We start from the raw sequence: 8,299 nt of genomic DNA on the forward strand, positions 1-8,299 counted from the left end.
AATATATGAAAAAAATGTTCAACATCTCTAGGAATTAGAGAAATGCAAATCAAAACTACTCTAATATTTCATCTTACTCCAGTCAGAATGGCAGCTATTAAGAATACAAACAATAATAAGTGTTGGCGAGGATGTGGGGGGAAAGGCACAACATTGCTGGTGGAACTGCAAACTGGCGCAGCCAATATGGAAAGCAGTATGGAGAATCCTTGGAAAACTGGGAATGGAACCACCATTTGACCCAGCTATCCCCACTTCTTGGTCTATACCCAAAGGACTTAAAAACAGCATACTATAGGGACACAGCCACATCAATGTTTATAGCAGCACAATTCACAATAGCTAAACTGTGGAACCAACCTAGATGCCCTTCAGTAGATGAATGGATAATAAAAATGTGGTATATGTATATAATGGAATATTATTCAGCATTAAAAGATAATAAAATCATGGCATTTGCAGGTAAATAAATGGAATTGGAGAATATAATACTAAGTGAAGTCAGCCAATCTCAAAAAACCAAATGCTGAATGATTTCTTTGATTCAAGGCTGATGATTCATAATGTGGTAGTGGGGGGACATGGGAAGATTAGATTAACTCTAGATAGGGCAAAGGGGAAAAGGGGAGGGAGGGGTAAGGAGTTGACAGGGGGTAGGAAAGACAGTGGAATAAAATGGACATCATTACATGTATGAAAACATGAATGGTGTGACTCTACTTTGTGTATAACTAGAGATATGAAAAATTGTGCTCTATATGTATAATATGAATTGTAATGCATTCTGCTGTCATATATAACAAATTAAAATTAAAAATGAAAAAAAAGAAATAATGACAGAAAACTCCTCTAATCTGGGGGATGAAATGAATATCCAGATCAATTAATCTCAAAGAACTCCTAATATATTGAGTGTAAAGAAGTTCTTACCAAGTTACATTATAATCAAGTTTTCAAAAATCAATGATAGAGATATATCACCATTCAGAAAACTCATAAAACTATCAGTGGTTTCTCATCAGAAATCTCACAAATCAGGAAAGTAGGATGATGTAGCACTGAAATAAAAAGCTGTCAACCAAGAATACTTTACCTGATGAAACTGTCCTTCAGGAATGAAGTAGAGATAAAGATGTTCACAAATAATCAAAAGCTAAGGCAATTCATTGCCATTAGATTTGCCTTTACAAAAAAAAATGTGTTAATGGGAGTTCTTCAAGTTGAAATGAAAGAATTAGCAACAGAAAAACATATAAGATACAAGATTCACTAGTAAAGGTAAATATACTATCAAATTCAGAAAACTATTATGATAATAATGGTACATAAGTCACTTCTAACTCCGGCATAAGGGTTTTTTTAAGTATTAAAATATAGTTACAATCATTTCTTAGTAGATACACAATATTAAAAGGTTTAAGTTGTGATATCAATAAATAAAATGTGTGGAAGATGAAAGTAAAAGTGTTAGTTTTTTTTTTCTTTTAAATGTGGCTGAAGTTGTTTAACCCTTAAAATAGACTTTTATAACACAGTTTTTAATGTAAGCAATCTCATGGTATTCACAAAAAAAACTGTAGTAGGCACACAAAAGAGAAAAAGAAAACTTTAAAGATATCACTATAAAAATATCATCAAATCACAAAAGAATATAGCAAGAGTGGAAAAAAGAAACAGAGGAACTGTAAAACAGAAAATAATTAACAAAATGATAATATTTAAGTCCTTATCTATCAATAATTATTTTAAAGTAAGTACATTAAATTACCTAGTCAGAAGATGTAGATCAGCTGAATGTATAAAAAAACAGGATCCAATTATATACAAGGTAAAATAAGAGACTCCTTTTAATGTTAAGGAAATATATAAGTTGAACATTAAGGAATTAAATAAGATATTCCACGCAAATGATAACTCTAGTAAGAGAGCAGGATTGGCTATACTTTCATCAGACAAATAAATTTGAAGTAAAAAACTGTGAAAAGAGACAAAAATGTTACATAATAAAAAGGATTCCATTCATCAAAAATATATAACAACTATAAATATGTATTTGCATTCAACATCAGCAAACCTAAATATGCATAACAAATATTAGCAAACTGAAGGGAGAAATGAATAGCAATATAACAATAATAGGGGTCTTTAATCCCACATTCAACAATGGATAGACCATCCAGGCAGAAAAATAATAAAAGAAAAATTGGATTTGAACACTTTAAGTCTAATAGACATAACAGACCTACACAGAACATTCCATCCAAGAGTAATCATTATATTATTTTTTTTTAGAATTTCCAGTTTGATAACTGCTCTTTACCCATGTGGAAGGGAATAAACTTTTTTATTTTAGGAGATTGTGGAACTGCCATCCAGTATGTACTTTAGCCATGCCCATTTATCTTTGTATTCAAGAAGATTCTATACCCCTGGAGCACTACATCCTCTTATGAAAGTTCAGTTATTATGTAAATAACTATGAGGATTTAAATTTTACTGTGTTTCCTTTTTGGGACTTAGCATTTTTTAAATGCTAAAGCTAGGCACACATAAATGTCTTCTAAACAAAATTGTCTCGCAAGATTTTTCCTTCTTTGAGAATTCCTGTCAATTAATTTCATTCTTGCTGCTCACAACTCCAACCTTAGAAATTAATTGAAAAACTAGATACTCTAGTAAAAAAGCCTTCACAATGAATCTTAAAAAAAAAAAACAGTTCAATTATTGGGAAGGAGTAACCCCTCTGCCACCTAGATTGTCTAATTTTTCTGTCTTAGTAGCTGGATATGAAATATTGTTCAACTGTGTAAATAACCACAGAGGAGAGATTAAGGATTTGTAATTAAATAGTATTTAGAATTCCTTTATGGTAAAAATAGGAGTCAAATGATCCAAAAGTCATATATGTAAAATTAGAAATATGCACTTTTCTTCAAAGAGTATTTTTGGCTTTAATTCTCAAAAGGATTCTGTAACCCCAAAAGATTAAAAACCACGGAAATAATTTCTTCCTGTGCTACTTGGTCACCATCAATTGTTTGTTATAAAACTGGAAGGATTACACACATATGAGTTACTTATTTGTTCCTCTAAAACTTTAGTAAGTGATTTGTCCAAATAAGCAATTCCATAAAACAGTATCAAAATTTCAGCCTAAAATTCAGGGTAAAGAGTCAACATGATGAGGAAGGCCTATGTCACATTCAAACTTTAGTCTTTGAAAGAGTAGAAGAGCCTAGGTTAACAAAAAAATTTAAACAAATCTATATCAATAGTCATAAAATGTGGCAATTTCACCTCCAATAAGAATAAAATGTTTACAATCAGGTGAAATATTTATAAAGGTAGCTTGTGTTCAAGAACATAATGCTTTGGGTGATTACAAAAGTTTCTCATCTTTGGGTGAAACTTGCATAAGCCTTTAGAGATGACACAATTACTCCGCAGGTATTTGTTCTGAACAACTACTGCTGGCTTTTCATGATCTTGAGCCCCAAGTCAATTCCACTGTGTCTAAGGGTAGACAGTTTATTCAAGCTTAACCCTTACTGTTTTAGTTTGGATTACTGTAAACACATCTAGGGATCAGAGTGAATGCCTGGCAAGGTGTAACTGCAGAGATAAAAAATGTCAATAATTCTGTGGCATGTTTCTTCAAGGTCCCTGAAAGTTCATGTGCAGAAGGTCTGGCAGTGTCTTTTATAGGCTTTAGTGTTGCTGCATTTCTGAAGGAGCTCTTGGGCCTGTTGCAGCATTTCTTGGATCACACAGCAGGACACTGGGACTTGATATGACGCAGGATAAGGCAGTACTCCTGCACATTTGGCAAGGGCCAGATCTTAAATACTCTCAGGAAATTTAGCCATTCTTTCATTTGTCTCTGTAAGACTTTTGGTTCATTCAGGCAAAGAGACTCTCTCATTTTTTTTTTTTTTATTCTTTACATGGGCTCTGAGGACTAGCAAGGTCCTCTTCTTTCTGTTCAGGTTAATTCTTATCAGGACCATTGGATGTGCATTTACAGAGCTGACTCTTCTGGTATTGATGGGTCATTTCAGCCAAAGTCTCTTGGACTTCAGCAATAGTTTTTCATGAGTTCTGGAAACTGGCAAGCTTTTCTGAAAAGAGCTCCTTACAAGCTCTCAGCATTTGCTTACTTTCTTCTGAGTCTCAATTGTAGTCCTGCAGGTCTGCTTGGGCTTTGGGTGAAAAGCAGCTTCAGGGTCAGTCTTTTCAGCCCTGGAACTTTCCACCTGCTCAATAGAGAGTATCCTCCTATGACCGGCCCTTACCCAGTCACTGGACTCAGGGCAAGGCCTGGAGAGAGAGAACACCGGATTTCATACTGACACTCATAAATACAAAAGGTCTCCAAACTTTTGAAAGCTGATATGGCTGGGGATTTATGGCCACCCAGTTTGTCTCTTAGGTAGTCACAGCCATCAGGGAGAAAGGCCGAGTAGATGTCTTGCATGATGGTGAACTTCCCAGAGTCGTAGCTCTGAATCACAAGCTAAAGCAATGCTTGTCTGCCTGTGGCCCAAAAGTGGTAAAATGAGGAGCTTCTGCCTTCTAGAAACTGCTTTTCATCCAGATGCCTTCATAGTAGCTCAAGCAGACAACACCAGTCTCTGATTCTGTAGGCTTTCAGGCAGCTGCAAGTCTTCCTGGGTTCCCACCCAATTCCTGGCTAGAAGCAGCTCTTGAGTATATCTGAAAGCCAGAGAAGCAGACAACCCATTTCTCCTACAATTGCAGACAGCTCTGCAGCCATCCTAAGTGATGCTGCATCTCCCTTTTTGGCCAAACTTTGGTGGCATCATAAGGGGGAGTAGCTCCTAAATAGCATTTTGCTGCTATGGCATAATGGCCATCTCTTTCTAGATGGATCTCCAGGTGAGACACTGGTCCTTCAGAATCAGATCCTCAGGGTGTAACCAGGCATTGGCAACTGCAATAGCTTCCCTGTAAAAATGTTTTGACCTGAGTAGCTCCACAGCTTCATACACTTTGTGAATAGAAAGTAGATGAGAGGCAGCCTTGATACTGATCCTGAAAACACAACTGTTTGGCAAAGGCTTCTACAGCCCATAGCATACATGGTAGAGAGCTGCTGGTGCCATAGCCACAGATTGTTTTTCAGCTCCCCTCTTTCTGATACTGTTTGGAAAATACCCTTTAGATCTCCTTTCCAAAACATGAACTGGTGAAATAACTCTGCGTGGCCAATTTTCAAGTGACATTTTCCTTCAGTTTCAATCATTCTGTACAAGGCAGCCCTGCCTGTGGAAAGCCCCAGGTGAAATCTTTCCTCAAGATCTGCAGACACATCCTCATTTAGCTCTTTGCAGTGCTTTGCAGTTGCTAATACCAAATAGTCCTGATAAATCTCCTCTTTAGACCTGTAGCCTAGGCTTGAGCTCAGAGGAAGCATGGAACAAGCTTTTCTCTTTTTGATTAAGGCTTCTGGCTTCTTTTAGGTGGCTCCTTTCTCAGGAAAGAGATTTTTGTCATTAACCGTGACTTTTGACTTTTCAAAGCATGAGGAAACTGGAGTACTAATAACTGGTTCTTTAGAAACCATTGAAGCAAGGCCACAAGGTGACTCTGGCTCCTGTGCTTCCTTCTCCCCTTCTTGGTCTGACAGGCCATTCTAACAGGTCCTGAGTTCTCCTTTGTGCTCCTTTCTTAGCTCCTGTCAAGTGACTCTTGCTTTACAGGCACTCACAAGGTGGGCTTTTTCTTCTTTTTGGACTTTGGCTTCAGTTGAGAGAGCCATTTTTTCTCTAATTCAATACTTTTTTGGTCATGAAGAGGCCAAGAATGAGCTTGCATGGAAGTCAGCCATTTGTACACACAGAAGTCACCTCCCCCTGAGTAGATGCAATCTGGAACCAATAAGGACTATGCCACACAAAGAGGCTTTTACTGGAGAATATCCCATACCTGTTGTGATATCCCATACCATCACAGAAAGCAGACAGTAGCCTTCCATCATGATGTAGGCTCCATGCCAGACTAGTTATCTTAGCTGTATGTCCTGAGAGGGCCTAGTAGGCTCTATAATGGTCACTAGAGACTCAAGATTGCTCTCTAGGACAGTTTTCAGATTGTTCACATAAAATGACCACATTGTTGGAGACAGAAACTATCAGAGAGCTTGGCTACACCTGGCTGCCATGATCATGATGCCAGGAAATGGTATTCACAAGCTTGTGACTATGTTGGATGGTCCAGATCAGCCTCAGGTTGGGAACCTGAAATATTTCTATTAATCCATCTTCACTGTCAAGGGCTAGGGATATAGTTCAGTTGCTAGAGTACTTGCCTTGCATGCACAAGGCCCTGGGTTCAATCCCCAGCACCACACACACAAAAAAAGCAGTCTTCCATCTTCATTGCCAAGAGCCATGATTTTGCCATCTGCTTTCCAGCTGATTTATGTGTATACAGCAATCTGTATTTTGATAAAATTGATTCCCTGATGGGTTTATTGATGTCAAAGGCTCCTCCACTCAGCTTTCAGGGCTTATGCTATAGGACAATCCCTTCCCCTCCATAGGTGTATAAATTGAGGGAGGGTCTGTCCCCTTCTCCTCTGAGTAACATTGGGGGTGCTTGTTGTCCCCAAGCTAATGTGTATACAGTCTTTTTATGATATGTGCTATAAAGTTGTGGATGTTTGTTAGAGTAAATGTCACTTTTCTGTCATCAGTTCCAAAAGCTAAGTAACTTTCCTTGTTTGAGTGCCAGCACAGCACTGTAACGTTGGACTTGACCCTGCCAAAAGTTTTTCACATCACAGTTATTCTTTATGGAGAGTGTATTCCATACATGGATCATGCCATGCCCAATGCCTATGGCCAAACAGCCCACATCCAAAAGAGAGAAAGCCAGGCTGTAGGCAAAACCACCAAGGGAAGGCAGGGTCCAGCATCACTCCAGGGTGGCCAGGTCCTGACATTTTACATTTGTATCCATTGATGTGGAAAGAAGCAGCTGTTTGTCATCCTCAGTTTGCAAGGGACATAAATTAAATGAAATTCTAGAATGAGCCTGTCCTTCTGATGAAGTGAGAAAGAGGATATATTTCTGTCTCCAAGACTAAGTGAGATCCCACAGCAGCAGTTCACCTCAAAACCAACTTGTCACCAGGTGCATTGGCTGATCCCTAGGCCAGCAGAGTGTCAACCACAGGCATTCTTTGACAGTTGGATCTGTACCCTGTCCTCTTCTCTTCAGAAAGGGAAGTTTCAAAATCATCACTCCTCTGTCTTGAGAGCAGTTGCAGAATGTGGCCTTGAGGTAGACTCCAAACCTGTGAATAACTTCTCCTTTCTTATGAATGTAAATTATAACCACTATGCCATCCTTGTAGCAGATAGCAATTAAAGCTTCATGATGACATGAACAAGTATGACAGAAAATTGCCCTTGGTTCTACAAAGAGGTGCTAGCTGTCATTTCTGTTAAACCAATAACAGAAAACTACTCTTTTTTCATCCCGGGATACTATTAAATCCTTTACTCAAGGAGACCAATGCAATGTTAATTTGGTATACTGATGTAGTGCATGAAAATCCAAGATTTTCATGGTCCCATCATTGGAGCTGGTGGCACAGAGGTTGTATTGACCAGGATGATGAGAAAATGTGAAGCCAGAGACTCTTTCAGTGTGTCCCACCAACTCTCCTATGATTCTAAACATGGGAGTCCCCAGGGGTTGTGCCTGCTCCTGAGCCCATGTGCCCAAGGAAGATGGAGGTCCAGGCCATGAAACCAAAGAGGCCCCCAGCAATGCATCGCTGCAGTGGGTGCCTAGTTAAGGGAGGGAGGCAGTGTCGACAGTTTCTGCCCCAGAATCAACGGCAGCAAGGCTGAAGGAAGCAGCCACAAGGATGGATCATTGGGAGCTCCCGAATACATTATTTTCAAATATACCCGGCGTATTCCCCAAGATAGAACATATGTAGACTACAATGCCAGTTTTAACACATTTAAGAGGACTGAAATTATATCAAATACCTTTTCTGACCACAACAGTATGAAACTGGAAATCAATAACTGGAGAAAAACTGGAAAATTCAAAAATATATGGAATTTCAATACTACAATGCTAAACAACCAATGGTTGAAAAAAATCAAAAGGTGTTTTAATTAGCTTTTGCATTGCTGTGACCAAAATACCTGACAAGAACAAGTTAGAGGAGGAAGGTTTATTTGGGTGTCCACAGATTCACAGTTCTGTTTATAGAGATTGCCAACTCTATTGCTCTGGGCCCAGGGTGTAGCAGCTCATC

The 8,299-nt window shown here is 38.5% G+C and overlaps 1 pseudogene; it reads right to left on the reverse strand.

Annotated features, from left to right (window-relative positions):
* Window positions 1-3,671: 3,671 nt before the first annotated feature.
* Window positions 3,672-7,786, reverse strand: LOC113193027 (gem-associated protein 5 pseudogene; annotated as a pseudogene).
* Between the last annotated feature and the right edge of the window lie 513 nt (window positions 7,787-8,299).

This window comes from Urocitellus parryii, chromosome 11 (genome assembly GCF_045843805.1).
Source record: "Urocitellus parryii isolate mUroPar1 chromosome 11, mUroPar1.hap1, whole genome shotgun sequence".
NCBI classification, from domain to species: Eukaryota; Metazoa; Chordata; class Mammalia; order Rodentia; family Sciuridae; genus Urocitellus; species Urocitellus parryii.